Raw genomic sequence first — 27,622 nt, 5'->3', positions numbered from 1 at the left:
GTGACCTGCAAGTTTCACCAGAGTTCTTCTGTCCGCAGAATGCAAAAATGCAGGGCCTAATCGAAACAACTGGTTCACTATATTTGCAACACTCGAAAATGTGGACAAATTAGCACATTCCATATACCAGGAGGGAGCGTGTTCAGGTTTAATATTTAAGGGCACATATGGTAACTTTTTTTTAAAAAAGGAGGAATGTGTTAACTAAATAGATGTATGTCATGGATTTCCAGAGGAAAAATACAAACCTGTATAAAGAAGTGTGAAATATTTCAGATATATATAGTTATGTTTGAAGTTTTTTAAATCACACAGATACAATGATATAAACAGAAAAAAATAAACAAAATGCTCAGAGAACAATGGGGGAAAAACCCAGCAACCCAAAATAATCTTTAAACCTATAAATTTCTATAGAATGAATTTTAAATGTGTAAGAGGTTCACAATAAAAAATATAAATATGTCTGAATAAAAAGTTTTGTTAGTAAAATCTTGTTTCTCCCTTTGTACCCTATACATACCTTTTTTAAAAAGTACAATCTATTGTGTATACTAAGGGTACATAAAACTGCACAATGGGATATATAAAGAGGTAGTAAAAAGTTTATTATAAGTGAAGTAAATCAATGTATATGACACTTCACTTAATTACTTTTGTTTTATTTTCAAGACAAAACAGCTCAAATATATTCATCAGCATGAATTCCCAAACAATACAACTTTATTACCTAGAGTTCTCATGCTGTATATTAGATCTCTGGCCTTGTTCATATTATAATATGTGTTATTTTAAGGAAGTATGACTACACATGTTCATTTCCAAGTGTTGTATCTCTATTTCATTTAATCTTGGTAGGTGTTTAACAAAATGAATTCAATTAACATTTGAAAGTATACATGACATTACTTAGAAAGTTTTAGGTCTAGAAAATTCTCTAATTGTATTGCCTAGAGTTAGGTCACAAGCTAATGACCTCAAGGAGAGTCTATTTATGCAGCAACTGTCAATCTGATTTTTTTCATTATTTTGATTGCCTTTTAAATCATTTTCTTGAAAAAATATCTATCAACTTTCAATTAAAATTATGGCAATTATTTTAAAATTAACTGAGAAAGCATTCTAACTTGTAAACTTACTAAAACTCGTATTAAGTTCATAATCAGGTTTTAAGCAGCATATTTGAAAGCCAGGGATTTCTTCAGCCCTGCAAAGAGTCATTCCCAGGGCAAGCTTGGTTAAACCAAGTTTTCATGCTTTGCTGGGAAATGATTCTAAGTTTTGAATTTCCCGTCAGGATCATTAATACTGTTAATGAGGGCTTTCACGGATAAGCTCTCTTTTTAAAGAGGATCATCCTTGAGTATTAAAAAGTTATCATTTGAACACCTATTAACTGCGTAAAACTACACATTTAACACAGCCTTTGGAGAGATTAATATACAAAGGACATATTTTACATATCAAAAATAGAATTTCTAGAAGTTTATTTTAAATTTCAGAATCAGAGAACTACAATAGGTAACTTGCCTTGCCTTGAGCATACTGGATGCTCACGTCAGACTTGCACATGCAATATACTGTTTATTCCCAGTTATTCTGGAAAGTTGATAGTTTTCAATTTCCATATTTGGAAGCAGAGACTTAAGGTTGAAAATTCAGTCATTTACACAGCTAACAACTCATTTAAGCATCCAAAGTTAAGTATACTTTCTTAAGTTACCCAACCTCAAAAGCAGAAAGGTCAGAAGCCCAAACTTGGCTGACATAAACAGCAGAGAAACTGCATCTACAGTAGAGCTGTCTCTCAAATCCTGACTCCCTTTCTGTAAGCCTGAGGAAGGTGAGCTTCACAAATCTATTCAGTGGAAAAACAACACCTGAACCAAAATTTGTCAGCAAACTTATGGTGTGAAAAATCACGACTGAAATTATAAAGCCAACTAAATATACCCTAAAAAAGATGAAGCTGTCTGTACAAAGCTCAAGCATCCAATATAACTAGGTCCATTTAAAACAAAAAGGAAAAAAACTATAAAAAGAATTCAAAACAATCCCATTCTGTATTTACAAAGTTCCCATATCATATCACCTACTAATGTAAAACTCAACAGACTAAATATGAGGTTATCACCGCTGGGCTGTGAACATAGTTATTAACTTTAAAATACCAAGTGGTAGCTGGGAGATGCGAGTGGTAAATGGTAAACCCATTATGAAAGTTTTATATCAGGTCAAAACTAATTTTTAAGAAACAACCCTCTTTTTATCTAGTCCTTCACACTAATACAAACAATTCTTCATAAGATTAACTTCATTAACAAGAATCTTCTATTATTTACTACATCCTGGACCCTGTTAGAAACTCTGGAGCGTGGCATACAAATATTGTACAGAAGCAGGGCTGGTGGTGCACATCTGTAGTCCCAGCACTTGCACTTGGGAGGTGGTAGCATGCTGGGTTCAAGGTCAGCCTGGGCTACGAAGTGAGTTCAAGATCAACCTGAAATATGCAATAAGACTCTGTCTCCAAAAAAGGAAAAACAAAACAAAACAAACACTTGAGTGCTTACCATATGCCAGGTAGTACAAGGTACTCAGGAAACTAAGAAAGAGAAAAATAAGGTCTCATGGGAGTTAATTATTCACCAGAATAGCAGGTGAAGAAAAAAAAGCATCTGTTTGAGAAGCACAAAATAATATTTTAGCAACCAATAACTTTAACAACTATTTTCTATTTATTTACAAATCTCATACAAAATCCTAAATAGCTTCTGAGGTTGAATTTTTGCCTTAGTTGTATGATGAAACATGTAACAGTAACATTTTAAAATAACTGTTTTGTAAAAAAGAAAAAGGGAGACAATATGTTAAAACTGCAGTAATAAGGAAGAATGTTATTTTAGCCTGTTTATATTTTAATTTTTCCAGAAGAAAGACGTATGTTTATCAACTGTATGAAATGATTTTTTTTAAACTCAACATGAATACAAGGTTAAATAATCCAATATGTATCAACAAAATTTAAGAAATTTCAGAACTATCAAGAGTGCCTTACCGGTTTTCATAAGCTGCATAACTGCCTAAAGAGTTTGTATTACAAAGTGTGTTCCAGCAGGAAGACAAGGCACTATTCAGTGATTAAAATGTCAGTTGAAATGACTAAGCCTAATGGCAACTCCTTAAAGCAGTCCCTTGCTAAAGAAGGAATGGAATGAACTTCCTCCTGCCCCAGTCAAGTATTACAGGGGTCACTGTAACACACGGCTGCTCCACAAAGAAGCAGTTATCTCCACAGTCCTAGAATGCACACGGCAGGTTCTCCTTCTTCTAAGAGTTGTCTAGGAGCCTAAACAATGAATTTTTACTACAGAAAATGGCAGGTATTTTTCTTAAAATAAATCGTAAGACTCATATGCAATTCAGTTATGCAAACAGGAACGTGTGTTCTCCATGAACTGAATACCAACTGAGCCAAATAAAAAAGCCATTTACTTTTTGGCACCTGTGCTAACGGATCTGTATAAATTCCCACATCCTTTCCGATCCACTTCCAAGTGGCATTTTCCTTTACTTGCATCTGTACTTTTAATCCAAAACAACAACAAAAAAACTTTTGTTTCTCTATTAAATTCTATTTTAACTATAAAAGAATTGCTAAATTTTGAAAAACTAACAAAATATGTGCAGACACAAGAGGATTTTTTGGCAAAATTCACCTACTTTTAACATCTACTTTGCTGCCAGGCCCAACTTAATTTGGGTCATGCTAACTTGCTATAAACTGATACTGATAGTTTAGGAGAAATTTCAGGTATCATTTGATCATGTTTTCACACTAAGAAATTAATACCTCTAAATAACAACTGAAGTGCACTGCAGGATCTGATTATTTAACCTTCCTAAGAATCTTTGAGAAGGCAAAGTATTCATTTGCATTGTTTCTAATTTACTTGTTTTCTAACTTCAGACTTTGTTCTGAAGAAAAATTTGAAGTATTTGTATTTAACTAAGAACATAAATTTGATGTTTCTGAACTTAGCAAAAGAGCACACCTGTGTGTTTCTGCATATTCTAAAATTAATTGAACAATCCAGAGTTAAGAAATCTGGATTATGCAATATTCCCTCTCAAACTGAATACAACCAAGATTGTAATTCTGATGCATAAAAATGGACTATTTTAAGCAAACAGGAAACAAAACAGGAGACAGACTGTCACAATGCATCACTATAGAGACTCATCAAGATATAATTCTTACTCAACATCTGAGGAGACCACATGAGAATAGATTGGTAAATCTCAACATAACATGACGTCAAAAGTGAAAAACCTGAAGCAAACCAGGAATGCACACCTGCAATCCCTGCCGTCTAGGAGCGTGAGGCAGAAGGATGGAGCGTCTGAGCCCAGCATGAGGAACTTAGCGAGAACTTGTCTCAAAAAACTGAGAAGAAGGCTGGGGATGTAGCCCTAGGTCAATCTCCAGTACTTATAAAACTTAAAAAAAAATTAAACTAGCAAATAAGTGAAATATAACAGAAATTAAAAACACAGCATTTAGAGCAATAATCCTTGCTGTTAAGTTCTCTATTAAGGCAAAAGTTTTGTTGTCCCTTATCAAAAAGCACTAACAAATACCTCATTAAGATATTTTTCCTCTTATGACTCCTAACATTTCATAACACAAAGTGATAATAAAAGATAACAGAAGATGAAAATAAACACCAGAGTAGCATGTAGCTATATATATTTGCAAAGTATATAATCAAATTAATTGCTAGAAGAAACATATTTAAAATTGCACAGTTAATTGCTATGTACTAATTATAATTAGTCAAACACTTACTGAAATGTATGTATAAAAGAAGATGAAAATATAAATAAAAATTAAGGCTTCTTGATTTAAGTTGTAATTGGGTGAATATATAAGACATTATAAATATGTTCCTCAATGACAAAGTACATGGCAATTCTGTAACACAGAAATAACTCATCTCTTAAATATTATCTGCACTTTCTTAAACAGTTTTTCCAAACACTAACTACAGTACAAATTCAAAACGGGTGAGGAGAGTGTGGTACTCAAAACATTACTGGCATCCCTAAACTATCTCAAATATTATTTTAAAAAGACTTTTTAAAAAATATTCTGAACTCCTGTGTGGACTTGTCTCTTCAATTATTTTTGAAAGAAGTCATAAGTAATTACATATTTTTCCCCAATTTTAGTACTTAGGATGGTTTACTTTAACAGTTATTTGTTAGCATCTAAAACTAATGAAAGCAAGACAACATTTAACTGGGCACTATAATTTGGTAAATTCTCAATCAACCATAAATCAAAGACCTACTAAACTGACACATTTATTGTTAACTAAAAACCATTAGTACAGGATAATAAATAGTCCCCAAATAATCTTGGCACATATTTTAAAAAGTAAAAAAAATTATAAATTTTTAATCTCAATTAAACCAAATACTGAAGGAACTTAATCCACAAGCCTCTTATGAAATAATATTGTCATATCCATGGCATTAATTATTGTCTTTACAAAAGAAACACAATTCAACTGATTAAATTGTTCCAAAAAAACAGTGCAGAGATAAACAGTAGTAAGAGGCAAAGGCTAAGAAATTTTTAACAGATGTGCTCTTAATATGGTAAAAACAATAGCAATTAGCATCCATAATACAAGATGTACACATGAACATGAGTGGGTGTGCATTTATAATTGTTGACAACGCCATAAAAACACTAAACACATTTCTATCACATGGTGCCATGTCTGTAATGTTCTCCTTACCCACCTTTCCCTACAGAAGCAAATGCACATGAAAGCACACATTCATACACGCACACATGCACCCACAGAATTAAGACAGAGCAGTAAAAATCATCCAGTCCAAACCTCTATTCATTTTGCAGATGAGGAAGCTGAAGTCCAGGGAGTAAATGCCTAGAAATTACACTACACAGCTAGAAACCAACTCAGAACCAATATTCAAGTCTCTAGATATCCCAACTGCATTCAAGTGAAGCAGCAGCATAAAAAGTACACACTGTGATAACCCACATTTTATAAAAGTGAAATACGGCATTCGTGGTTTGTGATGGAAATAACTGATTATTAGGAAAAGCAAGAGTCAGTGACATCTTCTCACTGCTAATGATTCGCTAGAAAAATTCTAAGAAATTTTAGAAAGTACTCCCGGGCTCATCTTCAATAATAATAGCCTGGCTCAACTATATATTCCAATGACTTCTCAAGAGTATTGTGTACAGTGCTTCCTAACTTAAAAAGCAAACAATTTTGAAAGAATGCAGGTTTTGTTCCAAGTTTGCTACTTAAAAATACTAGCCTTCTAGCAATCTAAACAATCATTTTTACAGGATGCCTATTAACTGCACAATTCTATGTTCTGATAAATGTGTCACTCTGGCAATTTATTACCCTCTCTATGCCACAATTCTTCATGTCTAAAAGTGAGATAAGATAGGATTAAGTAATCAATATCTTTAGACAATTTTGATGCTTGAAAAACTAAAGCAAAACAAAGACTTACAGTTATTCTTAAAGAGATATGACATCTGGACCCCAAATTTCTGTAAATTCAAAGGTGCTATTACAATTCAACAAAGAAAACTGGCTACTAGAACCGCATTATTATAAAAGCAGTGTGTAAAGCAGGACTATTAGAGTAACTTAAAAGATCAACTGACTCTATACTGACTCGCTTATAATAAAAGTAACCACTCTCCTGGTGCTCTGAAAGGAACTGATACATGCAGAGCAAGCCAAATTTAGAATAAGAAGCTATTTCAATTAACAATGTAAAAAATGTTCAGATCAGGAGTGGTGACAGGCACCTGGAATCTCAGCAGCATTCTAGTAAGAGGCTGAGGCAAAAGCAGCTCAAAATGGAGCTCAGCCTGGCAAACTTAGCAACATCCCGTCCTTAAAGAAAGACTAGGGCAGTAACCCTGGTGTGAAGGCCCTGGGTGCAACCCCAGTACAGCATGAAAGAATGAAACACGGGAAGAGGGAAGAAGGGGGAGAGGAAGGACAAGGGGAAGGAGAGGAAAGGGGAGGAGGAGGAGACAGGAGGAAGGTAAGAAATTTCTAGGGCAAACAACGATCGTTAGTTCAGCCAGGCCTCTGATATCTCTCCATTATCTTTATGAAATTTAATCACAACTGTTTTTGGTGGAAGTGGAGATAGAGGTGGTGCTGATGGTAGTCGTGGTGGTGGAGGGGGAGGCAGTGGGGGAGGAGCTGGCAGTGGTGATGGTCTTGGAGGTGTAGGGTAGAGGAGGGGGTGATGGTGGTATTAATACTGAGAACTGCAGCCAGTGCCTTTATACTGAGCTGCATTTCCCAACCCTTTTTTAAAAAACATAAATTTTGAGACAAGGTCTCTCTAAATTGCCTGGTCTGGGCTCAAACTTGCAATATGCCTGCTTCGGCCTCTCAAGACTGCTGAGATTACAGGCACGCACCACTACCACACCTGGTTTCTTGGTCCTTTTCTATTTTGAAACAGTGTCTCACTAAGTCTTTAAACTGCCCAGGCTAGGTTCCAACTTGCAACCCTTTTGCCTCAACCATCCAGAGACAACTGATTTCTCAATATTTATTGAGAAATTTCACAAGTTGTTAGTAAAACTAACCAAGTTCAAAAGGAGGCATTCCTAGAGTATAAATGATTACTAAAAACAAAACCAAACAAAACTTTAAAGTATAAGTTTTATACTGTGAAACAGTAAATGTACAATGTTACTAGCATCACATGGACAAGATAAGGAACATTACAGCATCTCCTTATCTAAGATCTGGGAAGAAAACTTAAGTGTAGGACTATAAATAATTTTTCTTCTAAGAATTTCTAAACCCAAAAATGTTTCTGTGGTTTTTACTAATGCATGCAAACATACTCAGAAACAAAAAATACACTTCTAAAAAAAATCATTTTGCTTTTAATGATTTTTTTTTAACAAGTTAAAATAGTGATTCCACTTTTAAGGGTTTATAGCCAGCAGAAAGTCTATTTCCCAAGAGGAAAACTGGTTTGCTATACCATCAAAACCGAAGCAGCAGAAGGATGGAGCATAGTGCTTTTATTCTTGTCATCAGCAATGACAGGTGTCATAGAAATCCCCACAGAGTGGGGCATAAAGCTTCCATGAGAATAAAAATTAACAACCAGACTTCTGGGACAACAGGAAAGTCAGCAAGAGGGAAAAAGGAGCCCTGGTCACAGGGCAAGAAAGGTTGTCCAGACACTGTTCCTGCCCTTTGGGGAAGGCAGAGATAGCTCACATAAGGTGCTTTGGCCTGCCGGCATGGACTGCACAGGACTCCCCACCACTCACCTGCAGTCACAGAAAGGATCCTGAGATTACCTCACTGATACGGTTCATGTGCAGACAGATGTCTTCCAAAGCCTCATGCAGTCTTAAGTCTTTTTTGGAGATGGCTGAATCTAGTTCATATTTGATTCAGGGTCCAGTGCTGGGATTAAGCACGTGAGTGCTACCCCTACTCTAGCGCAGGTAGCCCGCATACAATATATGGGACAGAGAGCGGCTGTCTTCCTTCTCTTCCCTTGGTTGCTTCTGCTGTCTTCCACTGCCATGAGCTGTTGCCCCTCTGCCATGTGCCACCCTGCCCTGGAGCCAGCCAATTGTGGACTGAAACCTCTACAAACTGTGAGCTAAATAAACTTTTCTCTCTTTAACTTTGAGGGTCAGGTATTTTGTCTCAGCAAGGAGAGAAAAGTAAACACTGGTTGTGCATGTGTGTCTCTGTCCCTCTTCTTATCTACTGGTTTGACAGCTGTCTTATCTTCCCAGAAAGAAAGATGCACAAACACCATGGCACTATCTACCTCATACAACCTGGAATTCTTAGCAACCAGAACAGATCCCAGCATGGTCCTCTGTGCAGTTAACTGTTAAGTACGAAAGGAATGAAAGTATGAACCATCCCTGCAGACTCAGGCTTGCTTTCACCTCTGTCACCCAACCCTACACTTCCTTTTTATTGTTATTTGGTTTTTTAATTGTTGTTGTTTTGAGACAGGGTATCTCTTTGTAGTTCAGGCTGATCCTGAACTCTATGTAGTCCAGGCTTGCCTTCTGAATGCTGGGATTACAGGCATGTACCACCATGCTCAGCTCCAACACTATACTTTAAGAGGTTCCATGGTTTTCTCCAGTCCTCATTCTTCAAAGACTGCTAATTTGCTGCTGATGGAAGAACCTACCCAGTTTCTCCCCACATACTTCATTCCCTGTGGCCTCCTTTCAGATTCTAGGCTGCTTTGATAAATTACTGCTTTGTCCTAAGGTCACAGACCCATCAACGATCATTAACTTTTAGAGTTCACTTTTCATTCTTTTTATTTACTTACTAAAATTATTAATCCTTTTGGGGATCAGAAATCCTCTAAAGATTAAAATATGGTTAAAATAATCTAGTGGCACTCCCAAAAATCTTCACAGAAAATTTCCTGTAAAAAAATCAAAGTACTGAATAAAATCTATGGATTTTTCTACTAGTTTTCAATAACTTACAGTTACAATAAGACTGCCAATCCATCAATGCCTCTGAGCCAAGAGAAAAGCACTCTATAATTCACTTATACAAGTAAGTAAGCAAACTGATAGCTTAGCTCAAACGATAAATGTCTGTCTTCTTCAGAAAGACAGAATTTATCGTGTGCACTGGATTATAGAATTTACAGTATACTGATATACATTATTAACTGGTTCCACAAAGTGTGACATGAACTAAAACATGATGAGCACCAAGCAAACAAATCGCGTTAGCTGGGAAGGGTAGACAGTCACCAGGCAATGAACACCAGTAAGTTCTACCTTGTATTTCACACCAAACAATGAGTATTGGGAAAAGTTTTCACGTCAAAACATTTTGAATACCAAGTAAGACAAAGCAGTAAAGTATCAAAGTCTGATTGCATTAGTCTTTCAATGTCCAGTGTTCTATTTCTTGGAACACCTATAATAAAAGATCACACTGAAAATTGTTCTGCTTCAAATTCCTGTTCCTTGAATTTTTCTAGGTAACAGATGAAATGTCATGCAAAATCTCAAAAAATATAGCACTCTTTAGAATAAATGGGTTACATCTGTAAGAAATTTCATCCACATAGTAGGCTTACCTATTATTTGGTAATAGCACATCAGCTTTTCTTTTAAACTGATAATCTAGGCTGGATCTCCTGTGCAGTGATAACCATATACAATCTCAGAGTGAGGCGAACATATTAGTGCTTTCTGTCTGACACTAAGGTTTAGAAGGGCCAAGGCTGGGGCTGTGAGAGGGAGAAAGCACTTTGAAAATTTCCTGTTGGCTTGCAGACAAGACTCACTTACCTTTTGTTGAGGAACTGTACTTCCTCCCTAGAAAAATGTGTCCGCCTTCCACACCTGAACATTCCTAGGCACACAAGTGGAACTGAGGCTGAGCCCATTTTCAAAAGGATGAATAGCTACCAAGCTTCTTAGGAAACTTTAAATGACTGCGGAGTATTTTCCAAAGCAATCAACATTCCTCCCACAAGTGAATGGCCACACGTTAGTCATTAACTGAGGTAACAGGAGGAGTGACAACCCACTAATATCAATGGCAGCAAAGTGAGACACTTTCAGGCAACACTGTGAATACAGCAACAAAATATTTAGCAAAGTAAAGGAAAAAGGCAACCGCCAGAGAGGGTGACACATTAAACAAAGGTGGTGTGGTTTGCATTTACCATTGTGTTTAGTTGTGACTAACTGGAATGTCAATCTCTTATCATTTTCTTTTAAGTCCAAAATCAAGTGTCATGAATTCAGGAATTAAGCAGGTCAAGTCCCAATTGTATTTGAAACACAGTATCTAAAAGGAAAAAGAGTCAACCAGTGCCCTCCATAATCCTTTGGGCATAAGAGGTGAAGTATACTGTCATAGTCTCAAAGCTAAAATGATAGACCACGGAGCACATTCCTCTCTTATCTGGTGTTGCTTTGATTTGCCTCACCTTTCTTTCATTACAGGAAGGGCACTCCAAGGGCATTATACTTAGATCATCAAAGCATTCCAAAAAGGCAGAGGCATTCCCATGAAGCTCTCCTCACACAGAAGGGAGAAACAGCCTTAAGTTTCATGAATGAATAAGCAGTAGTGGAGGGGTTTGTGTCTTTAGGTAAAATTTCAAATGGCTAACAGCATATGGAAGGGCCATGAGAGAACATCAAATCTATTTAAGCCAAATTCCCTTATTTTTTTAATAAGAACACAAAATATATGAAGGCTTAAAAAATTCCTACTTCAAATGAAAAATCATTCAGATATTTTTTCTTTTTAAAACGCAGCAGATTTTATAATCAGCAAACGAAGCCTGGGGTTGCTTTAGTGTTTCTATTTATTCCTTAGGTAAGGATTACCCACTCAATATTTTTTGTCCCAGTTAACTGTTCCTTTGAACATAGCTTGGAGGTTTCTTTCTTTTAACCTTTCAAAGCATTTAACCAGTAAGGCTATTTTCAACCTAGATAATGCTTTCTATATTTGGAACTCTGTAATTAAAACATAACTCTGATTTCTATAATGCCAGAATACAGTTGATTAGAAGAAACAACTTTCGGTTAACTTCAACAAGCGACTAATCCCTGAAACTGTTCTCTCTGCTAAGAAATAAAACACTGGCGGCTCTTGAACTCTACAATCTACCTGATAGGCTGCACCATAACATACCAAAGATCTGCTTTATCCATGGTAAATCAAGATACAATTTCTACCCAGATAGGATGGCACATGCCCGTAATCCTAGCACCCTGCAAAGCTGAGGCAGAAGGATCAGAAGTCTGAGCTCAGCCTGGATAACTCAGCAGCTTAGTAAGACACTTCCTCAAAAGGCCTGGAGAAGTAGCTCACTGCCCAGGCTAAGCAAAAAGCAAAAATCTTTTTTTTTTTAATCTTCCGACAAACTGCTAAGCACTCATATTGTAGGAATCTGCGGGCTCTAAGGACATTTGCTTCCTGAAAACTATAATGTTTAAAACAGTAAAAACTACCAAATTAAATTCATCAGGCCCAGAGTCCTAGTCTAAGTTCTCTGACTTTGATTGACTTAGGACAATCCTGGAAGCCAGAACTCAAATATCTATGGGAAGTAGGCACTTGGAAATAAAGCCCCAAAGAGCTGTAATCAACCAACAGTTCCATTAAAACAGACAAGGACTGTCTGGTTTACAAAAATAATGGATTTCTTACTTCCAGATGATTAAAGATGAATCCATTCAGTACTGTGGCCTTAGAATAATTCCCCATGGTGCATGAAGGCACAAAGTCTGGGCACTATAATTATTTGTGAATTTTCTTCTCCACTCAGTTCTGAAGACACATAGAGATATTTTTCCTACATGCTTCCTTCTACTCTAACCATTTTATTGGTAAATTAGACTCTTATGAGTTACCAGAACTGTTACATACAACTGTTACGAAGCTGAGGAAAAATAAAGTATCTGTGAATTTGTAAATGAGTGTTCTTATTCCAAGCGCTCAGTTAAACCACCTCAGTATGTTCAAATCTATACAGTAAGTAACTTCTGAACATCTGGGTCCAATTTGCTCAAATGCAGCACTAGTCCTTAATTCCAAACATCATCTTTATATTTAAGTCTTGAACCTACTGCCAAAATTATCCACTTAAATTCTTTTTATCACTTTGTTCTTTGGGGTTTTTTAACTGTCCTTCAGACAAATGCGCTGTGTGTAGGTCCCTGTGTCTACCTGCTTCATAGTGTTTTCTAAGTTCTTAACGTGAACTTGACGTACGTGTGTGTGTGTGTGTGTGTGTGTGTGTGTGTATGCAGTTCACAAAACAGTAATCACTATACTATACATCAACTGCAGGCATGAGATAGTTAATCATTTTACAAGAACTATTTTGGTTCTAAAAGTAAGTCCACATTTTTTATTTGAAAGCCCTCAGCAGATAGATTCATCTTAAACATACGATTTTATGCAATTAAACAGCATCTAACCAAGAGAAATGAAAAGTAATCTTTCAAATGAAAAGTAAACTTTCTTTTAAAAGGACTCTCTCCCAACCCACAGAAACTTTATCAGATGCATAGGAGATCATGACTTCTTATAAACATTCATGTAAATAAAAAAACCTTAAAAGACCACCAGGGACAAAAATCTGGAAAAAGTGAATTAATTCAGAGATTACTATCCCAAAGTTTTGCTTCTAAAATCCAAATTTCTCAAACATAAAACCAGCCACCAAATTAGCAATCACAAAACTGCTTCAGTGATGAGAATCTGTTAAGTAAATTTTCACTTACCAAATTAGCGCCATTTGGTTTTTTATCTTTAAACCCACATAATCAGGGACTACAAGAATGCAGAGAAATGAGTGAACTACTGTTAGGAGAAGCTTTATTTCTGGTCAGAAATGGAGCAATTTATATTAAAAATTAAGTATGTATACTTAGCAATTTCATTTCCTGGTATTTATGCCAGGGCAACAGAGGTGCATAACAAACAGGGAAACAATGTGTATGCACAAAAACACATTTTACTAGTGTTACAGGTTAGCGCTGTGATGGCATATCAAATACTAAGTCACACTCTTTAAGAGTATCTTATGAATCGGAAAGACACACTGTGTGTGTGTGTGTGTGTGTGTGTGTGTCTGTGTGTGTGTGTATGCAGTTCACAAAACAGTATGTGTAGCTCAAGCTTACTGTTTTAAAAATCCAGCACATAGCCATGGAAAGGCATTTGTGCATACGCTAGTACCCACCAGTTAGGAAAACGTTTTAACAGTGACCTAAGCAGGGGGATTTTTTTTTTCTTTTTATAGTAGTCTACATTTTCCCATGCTTTTACAATGACCATCTATTGCTTTCTTTTTTAAATGAGGAATTAAAAAAAAAACCAACGGTAGTTCTTTGCTAATTTTGTCCCAATGCGAGGGAGAGTCAACTGTTGAAGAAAAGAATCAACATTATGTAATCATTTTCAAACTCCCCTTTCTTGACCTTTGAAAGGGGACTTCTAAAGCTAAGCAGAGCCCCCAGCAGGAAATAAATTTGCAATTCAACAGATGCACCCACAGAGATATGGCAAGATGCACCTTCAGGGGCTATGGCAATAATTTCCTTTTATTATTCCTTTGCACCCAAGAGCTTTTCAACTCTCAGAGAAGCCTGTAGAAGTTAATAGGTCCTTGATATGTGCTCTGCTGCCTGAACTGATTCCCGTTCACAAGGTAATCGGGAGACCCCACGTGGCCTTTTCACACTGGCTTCAGCAATCCCCTGCAGCGAAATGGCCCTGGGCAGCTCTGCTTTCAGCTGGGCAGGCAGAGACCTAATCAACAGAGTCCCAGGCCAGACAATCCCCACATTCACCGCCCTGAAGAAACGAAGTGGGAGGGAGCTTTATTGAAGAACGCTATTTACCTGTCATAGTGATGGTTCACCCAGCAGGAGCTTAAAGGAAAAAAAACCCTTTCAGCTGCTACAGCAGATTTTCTGGCCAGAGGCCAGCACAAAATAAACATATTTACTTAAGCTTCATTCACAACTTTTGATGAGAAACTGCTAAACCCAAATGCAAACAGGTAGATGTGTAACACAGGAGGGTTGTAGTGGCAATATGGCATAGTAAGTTTTAATTTTCCATGTTCATTTAAACCCAGAGATATGAAACATACAATGACTACAAGAAATGCAACAGAAAGTCATCCCAATGGAGACATTCCAAAATTTACACCAAAAAATGATATAAACCTGAATATTAGACATTTGTACCTCTGAAAATAAAGACCACTGAAACAACTTGACGATCAAATTTACCCTACAGCAACTACTTCTTTAATGTTCTTTGTAATTCCAAAGTGTGTGTATATATAAAGATAACTGAATTACAGAAATTAAAAATTCTCGAAGGTTTCATTTTACTTCGAAATGTCAGAACTAGTCTGAATCTGTCTTTTGGACAATTACATTTTAAAATGTTATTTTTACTTATCATATATTCTCACATTAAGCAAATTTATGTTTCACAGTTCAAACTACAATTACACTATCAATCCCAAACACGACCAAATGAGCTTTCCAAATGGAGCAACCTCCTTAATAAATGCTTATCCTAAGAAAAGACATTTGATCTACTCAGAATTTTACAAAAGCTGTAACTGGACAATTTTTAACTGAAAACAATATTATGGCTTGAAATTAATAGCTGGGCTGTTTCCACACCTCCATTAACACACAGCAAGAAACAGTACTTGTGGAATAACTGCAAAGTGAGTTTCCATCTAGTTTTGACACTAGTTTACCATCACAAGAACTGCTTCACTATAGTATGCTTAAAAGCCATCCTAGGAACTAGTCTCAGCCATCAGTATGAAATTTTCTGCAACACCAGCACAATGGGCTTTTAATGCCGTCACTGAACCAACAGAAGAAAGTACCTGGCATCCCCAAGGAATCAACATGCAGAACTGCTTAACTTTTTCTCTCCTTTTCTACAAGGGTGCCACAACCAATCATGGCGAATTAAACCATGAGACTCACCTGAGTAACAGCGCCTTGTTTTGTTGGTCACCTCTTAATATCCACAAGAAAGTTCAGAAAACCTAAGGAACCAGGCAACTTTCTTTGGCAAGATTAGAGTCACCAACTCATTAGAAGTTCTCAGACTACTTTTCTATCATAAAATGAAGGCACAGAGTCGTTTCCCTCACCTTTTTGAGAGGCCATTTCCTCAGATACTACTCAATTACACTGTCCTTTATTATAGAGGATAGCTATAAATACAAAGAAATATTAATTATCACCAAGTATCAGACAGGACCATGGTAACCTAATGGGCTTTTAAAATGGAACTAGTCCAAGTGGAGATGTTCTGCAAGAGTCAAGTACACACTAATTTAAAGATGCCATATAAAAAAATTACAGGTCTCATTAATTCTTTAATTATATTTTAAATGATACTTTTGGGTATGTCAGATAAAATAAAATTAGAAACTACAACTTCAATAAATTCAGTTTTTCTTTTATTTTGTGATTCCTTGAATATTTTAAATTATTACATACACTTAATACTATTCGACAGTTACTGCTTTTGAATTAGGCAACTGTGTTAATATAAATTATGAAAACCAATTTTCCTTTTTATATGAGCACTTGTATGCAAATAAACTGCTAAACAATGGAAACTTTCTACTGAGTGAGTTGTATGGTCTACTCTGAGACACGAATTGCTTTGGTAAGTTTTTGGTTTTACACTGACCAGGTACCTATACATACCAATGCTACATCACCTATAATCCTAGAGGATATAACTGAAAATACAATGCTCTAAGATAAAAAATCACTGTCTGAAAATTACTATACCCCAGATCTGCTACATATTAAAGATAAAATTTTAAGTCAGCACCTCTACACGACTTATTTTTTTGAGACTTTTTTTTTGAGTTCTCACCAAATTGCCCAGACTAGCTCTGAACTCTGAATCTTACCAAGCAGCTACTATTACATAAATTACCAACATCTCAACCTTCTAGACCACATTTCTTAAAGTTTATTATCTAAACTCCTACAAAACCTTAATTTCATCCTATGAAATAATATGTCAGATATGGGATACTTTGTTTTGCTGTTTAATGACTAACTGAACTTTTCTCCAACCAATAAATATTTATGCTTTGCTGTCACTATGTTTTACTTGATTGTTTTCTGATCATTTTGAAGAATAGCAACAAGGGTTGAATTATTTCTCTTTAAAAAAAAAAAAAATCTGTTAACAAAGATAGTCGTGAGTTTCCTTTTCCATGTCAATGTATTCAAAGACACCCAATCCTAAACCTCCAGAGAAATAATAGCAGGAGGTTTACTCAATCTGCGGTTACAAGTTTCTGTTTCAAATCCTGAGATTTGTTTCCACTAACTCATTATCACAAAGCACTTTCCACTTTCCACTGTTGCATATATGACCCAGTAACAACTCTAACACAAGCTGAATTTTATTTTAATGGTAAGTAGTATTAAAATACATCTTTAAGTTGTAATTTCAAGGCTGCAACGGCAGCAGGGGTATCAGAAGTGAGCTTCAAGTCGAATTCGCCCATATTTTACTTTCTATTTCCAGATTCCCAAAGTCTCCCATAAATTTCCAACTTCATTTTCCCCAATCTTTTATTCTCTATGGAATAACAATAAGTGAATAGAATACCTTCTGACTAATTAGCAAGGTGACACTAATGGCCAAAGTAACATCTGTAGAACAAACACTATTGTGAAAACTCCTTCTCTTTACTGCCCTTTATCAGACAGCCTTGTCCTTTTGCTTTAGAATGACTTACAACAATGCAGGACCCCTTGCTTTGGTATCTACAGACTTCATACACAGCCCTGGTAACTCTGCTTAGGTTCTAGTTTCATGAAAATGTATTAAAAATAACTCAAAGGACCAAAATGTGTAACAGGTATTGTGAAACAGGAAGAAAATGTTCAAATAGGGAGGGGAAAGGAAGGAAGGGAAAAGAAAAATAATGAGAAAAAAGGAAAAAACTGGAAAAAAAGCTTTTGTAAGTAAGCAGAGGAAGAAAGGTTAAAGGGGTTGAAGGGAGAGGAAGGGAATGGGAAAAAAAAATTAAGATATATCATATACAGGTACAAATTCCCTATGATGAATGCGATCACATGTACATCTAAAATATGCCAATAAACTAAATTAATTAAAAAATAACCTGAAGGTGTTAAAAGTCACAGCCAAATTACAACTGTGTTAAAATCTGATGTAAGCTATGTCAGATGGAAAATTATCAAGACACCATAGTTATTTTCACAGAAAATTTCAACTTAAGCACATTTAATATCCAAAAAGAATTTCCTCAAAGGAAAAAAAAAAAAAGAAATCATATGTAACTATGATAAGACTAAAAAATGAACACAAAACCTTGTAACTCTTCCCAGCAAGAGATAGTCTTTTTTTTTTTTTTTTTTTTTTACCGTTTTTGAACCAACTTCCGAAGTAGCAGAATACAAGAAACTGACAATCTAGGAATTCTGAGCCTAGATTGAGTGCTTTATTTTTTCCTGAGTGCTTCCAGCCATCGTGTGAACAAGTCCAGGGCAGGTGCCGGATAATGATAGACAGGTCCTTAAAGGCCATCCGCACCTAACCGCTAGCCAAGGGCAGAAGCATAGTCACCAAGCTGAATGGCGACTGATCAAAAAACAGCTGAAATGATCAGCAGCCAGCTCAAACCTTAGCCTCACTGAACTGTGAGGGACATAAACAGTGGCTGTTTCCAGGGGAGTCTGTTTCCCAACAAAAGGCTAAAATGATATGGTTCACTGTGACAATAAACTTTCAATTCAGGTTAGCATTTGCCCCTACTCATTACACTTGAGTCTTCTAGTTCCTCTTTTAACATAACCTGGCCATCCTCATCATGCCTAACCATCTCAAACCATAACCTGTCCCTTCCACTGACTGCGACACAAAGAGCAGGGAAGAGCTTCCACAAAGGTCTTCTCTTCTTCCTTAATCATTTTAAGGAGCAACTAGTTTCTTCTTTCTTCCTATTTACAAGGGTAAAAGCACAAGCCCTAAATAAGTCCTAAGTAACAAGAAAAGTAGACAAAGAGCAAATGAGAATGTTTAATATTTAGATAGTCACTAAATTAAGGAAAATTTTTAATGGTCATACATATTACATCTGACAGTTAAAATAGTCTGACTACTTAATTTACCCGCAGTTTAACCAGGCTTAAAAGAAGGGATTTGCTTATAAATTAAAAGCACTCATGGACAGAAACAACCCAGACAATGAAGAACTTTTATCTATATATGCTCAACTTGATATAGAAACAGTTTCACAACTGATGTGAATTTAGAAATTGCTTCTTTTAAGAAACACATCATCATCACTTCTCAGCCTTTTGGCTAAGATCAAGTATAAGAAATATATCAATAATGAAAATAAACAAACATACTACTCAAGAGTCTGTTGAAAGCTCAAGATTTTACTCAATATTATACAACGAAAACGTATCTAACCATTATATTCAAAACAGAAGAAATACTTTTTAATCAAAAAAGATGAGAGAGTATCAGCCTTCTACAGCCTAAGAAAAACAGAAGTCACCCCCAGGTGTTCTCCTGGGAAGCTTTAGAATTCAAGATTCCTATTTCTAGGTTTTTAGCCTCAATCTGGTGAGTGAAGTTTTTATATAAAAAGGAAATCAGGAATAAAAAGGAATCTGCATTGCTAATGAACTATTCTGTTACTGCTTTAATTCTTGTAACTTTGGATCATCCAAAAAGCGGAAATTGTAAGTGCAAGAGAAGCTGTATCTATAATCTATTTAATTTCAAATTTGGTACATATCCCAACAGGCGCGCTAACTATCTATATGCCAACAGTTTTACGTAAATGGACAGAGATGTACACAGACTTTACCATCAAGAAGCTATCCTGGAGGTAAAAGGACAAAAGTAGATTTCTTTTTTAACACGTTAAAATAATTCTTCATAAGCACTATGTGTAGATCACACATTTTAAAAATCACTGGCTTTCAATTCAACGCTTAAATTTGTGGATGTGACTGCTTATTGGAATTCTTTCTGAAATTAAAACCAAATACGCATAAAGCAAGTATTTATGGCTAATTAAAACCAAATAAGGCTATTTTTCACATTCAAGCTCTCCTAACCAGCGTCCATCTTCTATGTAAGGTTCTCACACTTTTAAGAAAGAAAAACACTTATTTTAATAATTTTTTAGATCTAAAAGATAAACTGATTTCCAAACTTTTGCCTGAACCAACAAATATTTACATGTCAAACACACCTTTTTTCTTTTCACTTGATCATGTAAACACCTTCACACAGAAACAAACCAAGAAAAAGGATCATGCGACAGACGTTTATTGGGTTCAAAAAGATGAACATCACTAAGTATTTACTGAATACCAACTATGTGCCAAGCACTGTATGTAGTGAGAGAAACAGAAGTGTTGTATAGATGCGAGCTGAAAGCAACCCACTACTCACAAACGGAAACTGGAGATTCTTCAAACTAAGAAATTAAAGGGGAACAGTTTCTACAGAAGTCAAAAAATGCAACTGCCTGAAGTGGACAGAGTACCAATGCCTGGTTATAAAACCACAGATCAGATCATTTTTGCTTATATATTATCTTTTTTTAAGGTTGTTTGATGTTTCTCTTATTACATAGCCAGTAATCTTTTAAAATAAGCATTATTCAAACATTTGTGTACTAAGGAATTATTCATAAACCTAATTGCTTTATTAATTTTTAATCTATTTAAATAAAACCAGTCTATCAAGAAAGCTAACTTTATTATTACAAGGTTTCCAGGTGATTATTTTACCCCAATGGAAAAATACTGATAATGAAACAACAGAAAGAATTTGTGTGGTAGGTTTACAGTTACTGTAAGGTCCAAAACCTGGCCAGAGAGTTGCTTAATTTACACATACATTATTTGTAGCATTTATTTTACTGCTTCTGGGTATTTGGTATACCTCAATAGAGACAGGACTATATATAAAGAAGTATAGGTTAATATTTTACTTGAAACAGCCTTGAGTGAGTTTATATTGAGTAATTTCAGGCAAAATGTACAAATGTACGTAAGAGTGATTTTTCTATTTTAACCGTTTAATTTCAAGCATTTATGAAATAAAAATACAAACTACTGTATTAAAAGCATAACAATAGCAGATTAAGTACTATGTAATATATGCACAAATACATTGGCAATCCTGGAACAAGCAGTACAGAAAGACAGCCAGGGATCCAAGGACTTAAAGATTCATAATCATAGTTCAGCACTTCGTGAACCCCTTGGTACCATGAAGTCACTGTATGTCTGAAGAAAGAATATACAACCAGACATTGTGACACACACATGTAATCCCCGCACTTCACGGTATTGAGGCAGGAGGATCACAAGTTTGAACCCAGCATGGGCAACTTAAGTGACTTAGCAACAACCCATCTCAAATGAAAAATAAAAAGGGCAGGGAATGTACCTTCATGCAAATACCCTGGGTTTAATGCCAGTACAGCAAAAAACAAAAAAACACAAAGACAAAACAAGAATATAAAGAATACACAGCCCTTGACCAAGTCTCAAATTATGTGTGACCCCAAACACATCAAGAATCACCGTTTTGGAGGCCTAGAAATAGGCGTATCACAGCACAGTGGCAGAATAGAAGGTTTGTTCAACCTTCACAATTACAATTACTGTGTTACTTTCTACTGCCACTGAGAAGTGAGGAGAAAGATGCTTTAAGTCTGGAATCTCCTTGGTTTAGGGAGACAGGCATGAAAGAGACAGACACACACCATCTACTGGAACAAAGCAAAGCCTTTCCCAAGGCAAGGTTTCTAAGGAGAGGGCCAGAGGCTTCTGCTGTGTGTTTGTTATATGAATCTAGCAGTATACGATTTAGAATCTACCACAAGCTGACAATCAATCACAGGGAAAGAACATGTAAACAAAAAAGTACATAAAAAGAACAATTAGTTCCACTTTAAGAAAAAGGTTGACTAGAAAGTTTTTATTAAGCATAGTTGTAAGGGATAACAAGAAATGATCCAGCCAGGTGTGATGATGCATGCCTGTAATCCCAGCATCCTTGGAGGCTCAGGCAATGCAAATTTGAGGCCAGCCTAGGCTACACAATGAGTTCTACACCAACCTGAGCCACAGAGAAAGTCAATCGGGTCATCAAAACGTACTAAAAAGCAAGGAAACAGGAAGCAATGGGGCACAGTGTGGGCTGAGAGCTACACAGGGCAAGGGCTGGCTTTACACAGCTAAAGCTGAGGGGCAAATGGAGGCTGATGAAGGGAGCGTACAGAACCCACGGTGAAGAGGCAGGTAAGTTTGTAAGAGGATTACACGCTCTGCTACAGACCTTGGATTTCATCCAACAGGGGACAATGCAAAGTCTGAAGGAGTAAAAGATGGAGCACCCCTATTCAAGAATCATCTCTGTATTGTAAGAACAGCCTCAAGTGTATCAAACTTCAAACCACACTGATTTCTATTATAGTATTTCAAAACTGGTATTAGTGTACACAATCCCCATTACTGTTACGTTTTCACAACACAATACAGACTTGTCTGCATGAACAAGGTATAACACCGTCTAACATCTAATTTTTAGTCATGAATTATCTTAATCTAAATGCACATAAAAACATAATGAAGATGGTACATAGTAAGTATTCAACAAATATTTGCTGTAATCACATTCTAGTGATGATTAAGAAAAACATCTGCTAGTAAAAAGAATATGGTTAAATTATTAGAAATATCCCCATAAAAAAGACAATTTTAAAGAATCCCATTCAACAGGTTAGTTCACTCAACCACACGGAAACCCTACAATAGGCTCAATTCCATATTGGATCTCCTAAGGAGATATGCTACAGCTTAACTGGCAAGGCAAGCTACATGATAAGAACAGCCCTTAAAGTATGTGTGCACATGTTTCTAGACTATCACTGCTGGAACTGGACAACTGCCAGTTCAACAAATACAGGCATGTGCTCCCAAACAGCAGTCTTTTCAAGTCCACTTCTTTCCAGTAACAAAGACATCAAAAAGACTGTCCTTTGCAGCACTGTCTTATATAGTGAGCATATAATATTTACAACCAACATTTTTCTTCTTAAAAACGCATTAAGGTAACTGCAAATAAAAATAAACAAAATGCCAACTAAGGAAATAAAAAAAGCTTGACAACTCCGGCCTTCACCAACTAAAACAATCAGTCAAAATAACAGGAACTAAATGGTTAAGAAAAAGAATCGTCATGGAAAAATACCTACAAGTCTTAAAATCTGTTCAGTTTTTATCACTGTGCTAAGTAGGCATTATAGAAAGCACAGACCAGGTATTACTTGAATCTCTATGTACACAAGCCGGTCATTAAACTATGAACATCCAATCCTTGAACATTTTTAGAACATAAAAATGGTCCTTGCCCAGAGGGATGAGAACTGCCATTCACTCTGGCGGTCTCACCATGTCCCAGACGGCTGGTGAGGCCAGCTGCAGAAGCCAAGGAGTGAGGGGACAATGCAAGAGAACAAAGGCAACAAATAGCTGGGTTCAAAACAGAAGTACAAATCAGGTTAGGTTCAGCTTCCCAGGAGATTAAACTGATTTTGAAGGTTAGCTGGGACCCTAACAACCACCTTAAACCCTGTTTTGACAAGAGGAGGCTCCAAGCAATTAACATTCTATACGTTTCAGCACTTTTACTGATAATGAGGCACCACACTTTCAGCTGCAAACATAGGTAAGACACTCAATCATCAGGGCGAAAACACTTATATCCTCACTATGATCCACTCACTATCAATCACTTCACTGGAGTAATCCTGATTTATTTTAACACCATCACTATTAATTCTGAAATCTTTTTCTCTTAATTAAGAGGCAGTATGTCATTCTGGAAAAAAAAAAAAAATGAAGACTGTTACAATTCAAGAATCCTTCAAGACCTCATGTAGGGCTAAAGTCTCTAACCCAGCTTCACCCAAGTACTGTTCAGCTAGTCATTTCCCAAGAGGTTTCTTTATAGTATCTCTAGATCATTTTTGAAAGACAGAGAGCGAGGCAATAGAATACAACTTTGTGTTCCTATCCAAGGGCGCTTGGGCAGGTTACTTAGCCTCTCTGTGCGTGCTTCCCTTATCTGAAACACAGAGATTCACATTATTTATCCGGTACTTGCAAGAACTGAGTGTGTAGCACAGTCCCTGCTTGTAATAACTCCAGTTTTTATTATACTGATGCTCAGCATCATTATCATCATTACCACCTAAACCACTGACCAAAAGACCATGCTGGAAGCTGTTTCTACCCCATGCTTTCAGATCCCGATTCCTACATGTTATTCACAACTCTGTATATTGAAGGCACTGAAAAGTGTCACATCACATTCTGCTTCACAACGTAACACAGCCTTCACAGTTTACATCCCAACATTGTCTCCTCCCAAGTAGACTTTTTTCCACTCAGCACTTACAGCATCAACTTGTTAAAATACCACAGAAATGACTAAAGAAGAGCTGACCTTGTTTTCTTTCAAAATAAAATGGGATTTCCTTAGGATTTCTAATTAGATCCAACTTTCACCTTAAAGATCAGGGGAGGATCCTTTCTCCAGCAGATTATTGCCCTGCCCTGCCTAGATTCACAATGGCACACACAATGGAGCACATTTTCACTCCCGAAACAAGCATACTATCATACAGAATTTCTGTCAAGGCTCTGATTTTCAATCTCACTGTAGCTGAGAACTTTTTTTTCCTCTCTCAAACTTTCCTAGGAGATGAACAAAAAGGAGAAGAGGACAGCAGCTGCTGCCACTTAAGGGAGGAGACAGCAACACAAAAGCCCTTTCACTAGCAAATTTCTTAGCTCCCTAACCAGGCCTCCCACCACTATCTATTTAAGTTCATGCTGCCAGGAATTCTAGACTGGTTCCAGCAGAAGGAATTGCTCCCACCGCAGGAGCCACACTTCCAACGGCCAGCAGCCCAGCTATTCACCACTCTTAGACTTCTGGGTCATGATACATGGCCTCTTAGTATCCTCTACGCTCCAATTTCTGGCATAAGAGAACACGCAGTAGTAAAAAATCATAGATCCTTGGACATATGCACAATATCCTACCTTTAAGTTAGAAAAACATAGTTTAAAAACTTGAATGAATAACTAAAATATGAAAATATTCCTGCCAGAACAGGAGAGGATATAAAAACATTTTCTCTGTCAATGAGGCCAGCAATCAAGTTAGCTTGGATAAGAATTTCTTCCTTTCTGTCTCCATGGCACGAAGGCACTCATCCTGTATCCATCCAAGAAAAACCAGGAGCCAATCTCTGAAGGGTGATACAGGACAGTGCACTAAAACTTCCCATAAAGATGCAGCCATTTCCTCTGAAGAAAAATCTAGTCTTCACTGTCTTACCCACATTTCATGGTTTATCTTGTCTTAACAGTTACCTCCATTAATCATTCCAACAATTTCTATCAAAATATGTTAAGTTTCAATCCTGAAATCATAACTGGGATTCGAAAAGTAAGGCAACATTACTAAGTTTAAAAATTTGCTCTTATCTTAATGAAAAACACAGTCTCCCTAAATAAACAGAGACAGAAGGGGAAAACCTCTCACTGGGTGGCACGGTACTGACAGCCAAACACAGACAGAAATATTCTAGATTAAAAAGGAAACATACCTGGAGGCATCTCATCACCGTATACCAGCACCAGACTCAGCCAAACACTGCAGCAACACACGCTGCCACTAACAATCATAAACATCTTTTGGATAAGCATTTTCCTAGATGCTACTTTAGTGTTAAATATTAACAGCAACAACAAAATATGCAACTTCTTCATTCTCAAGCACTAATTAACTTGATGGATATCCATCAGCTAAGGAGGCTAAATGGGATGTATTCTTAACTTTGAAGCTTACAACAAAGCAAGTAAGAACATTTTTAAAGTAAAAATGAGGTGGCTGCTCAGAAGCATACCATCAGGCAAAGCTAAATGTAAAATTATACATGCTTCAAAGATACTTACTCGGATAGTATTTGTATTGAATCTACTTTAAGAGAAATACAAAGAATCAATTAGAGCTCTGGAAATTGGCTCTCTAGAAAGTCTGACTTTCCAAATAACTTCCTGAGTAAACACTCAATCCTTCCAAATCTCAAATAGAAAAGTAATCATGTGATCATGGATTTGTCACAACAGTTCACTAATACCCAGAGACCTATCCAGAAAAGGCACATGATACCCTGGAGAGATTATCAAATGCAAAAGTGACTACCATTCCTTCACTACAGTTATATTATCTCCCTGCAAAACCAATTAGCAAAACACGCACAAAATCTGGAGAACAGCCTTTGGTGACATAGATCTGGGTGGTAGAATTTATATTAAAAAAGCTATTTTTCAGGGGGATACTTTAGGTTTAAATAGATTTAAAGAAAAGATCTTAAAAACTGAAAGCTTCAAATTGCTGAATAATAGTGTTCTTTTCTACTGCATAACACACTTTTTCTTTTCTTCCTTGAAAGAATGCTATCATTACCAACCATCCTGTTCGAGACTCTCTAAAATAACTGTCTGATAACTTTACTGCCCAAAATATTAAAGTTTCCCAGTCCAATGTGTGAATATTACTGTATCACTTATTTGACTTCAAAAAGCAAATAAACCCTAATCTACCATACACTGAGTATTTTGCTCTGTAATGCAAGGACCACAGAATACCTGACCAAGAAATTTCCAGTTTCTCTGATATTTAAATATCATTATTTACACGAATGCATAACAGTCTTTTATACAGTTACCAATCATACTACCCATAATTCTGCCACCTGCTCCTCCTCCTCCCTAAATTACCACTGGGAAAGTCTGGCATTGCCTTTTAGCTCTGAAAACTATCATGGAGCTATTTCAGGTCACTGCCTTATTTGGTTGACTGTTTCCTTCTTTTGCTTTTTTTCTTGGTAACAAGAATAACCCAATTCCTTAAGTCTGTAAGTGAAAAATAGTACTTTCCAAATGATTCTTTATAAAGTAACAATAAAGTCAAAGGCAGGGTTCATATAATTTAAGTCACAAAGACTAGGGAAATTAACATTTGGGTTCTATTTTCTGACTCAACTTTAACTTGTAATAGTTTCTCTTTTTTTTGCAGGTTTTAAAATCTACTTTGGAAACAAAAAAGTAGAAAATACTACTCTTAGAAAATTTATAAAATCATAGTTTCAACTTCACTTCGGAACCTTTGGATATTTTTCTATATTGACATAATCCTTGAAAATTCTAATTTATATTCGTAGCATGAGAAAAATAGAACTCTACTTTTCAGATGGGTAACTGTCAAAAACCACTGCTTATTTTACTTTCTTTTCAATCAAACTACAAAAATCTTAAGTTATACAATCTGTAGATTTCCTGTATCTAATACTTGTTAGTGGTATATAATAAATTAGACAAAGAATTCCTTGAATTAATAAAAGCAAAACAAAAAACCATAACCTCCAAAATAACTACTTCTATCACAAGTTACACTATTCCAGTGCTATAGGCCTTCAGATGTCAGTATAAATACTTTGATGAGTGTTGACTAAAGAATGTTGGAGGTTTTTGTGGATGTGTGGCATTACCAAATAGATAAAACTTTAATGTAACATGCAAGTTCCCTTTTACAGTGAATACATTTATAAATGAAATATCAATGAAATTAGCGAATGCACTGAAGTCCACCTATTACTTTTTAAGCACTGTGATTATTCAGTTTTCTTCTATTTCAAATTTCACATTCAGAAGGCAGAACATTTAAAGCCAAAATATGCATTAATTTCTTCATTTTCTATTAACAGTTATTGACTAGCTTCTATATGCCAGGCACTTTTTGCAAGGCTTTGATGACAGAAAATGTATAAGCTAAAACTGATCCTAAATAAAGAGAAAAAAGAAAAAAAAAAAAAAACCCTACCCTAGAAGGCT

The 27,622-nt window shown here is 36.1% G+C and overlaps 1 protein-coding gene across 8 annotated transcripts in view; it reads right to left on the bottom strand.

Annotated features, from left to right (window-relative positions):
• Fat1 (FAT atypical cadherin 1) overlaps positions 1 to 27,622 on the bottom strand; it is a 117,272-nt gene that overhangs the window by 71,807 nt on the left and 17,843 nt on the right. The gene's annotated exons all lie outside the window — the stretch shown is intronic.

Source organism: Cavia porcellus, unplaced genomic scaffold (assembly GCF_034190915.1).
Source record: "Cavia porcellus strain 051 isolate PalLab524CR breed Dunkin Hartley unplaced genomic scaffold, mCavPor4.1 scaffold_24, whole genome shotgun sequence".
Taxonomy (NCBI): domain Eukaryota; kingdom Metazoa; phylum Chordata; class Mammalia; order Rodentia; family Caviidae; genus Cavia; species Cavia porcellus.
Note: the sequence above shows the minus strand (reverse complement) of the source record. Positions and strands in the feature narration are given on the sequence as shown.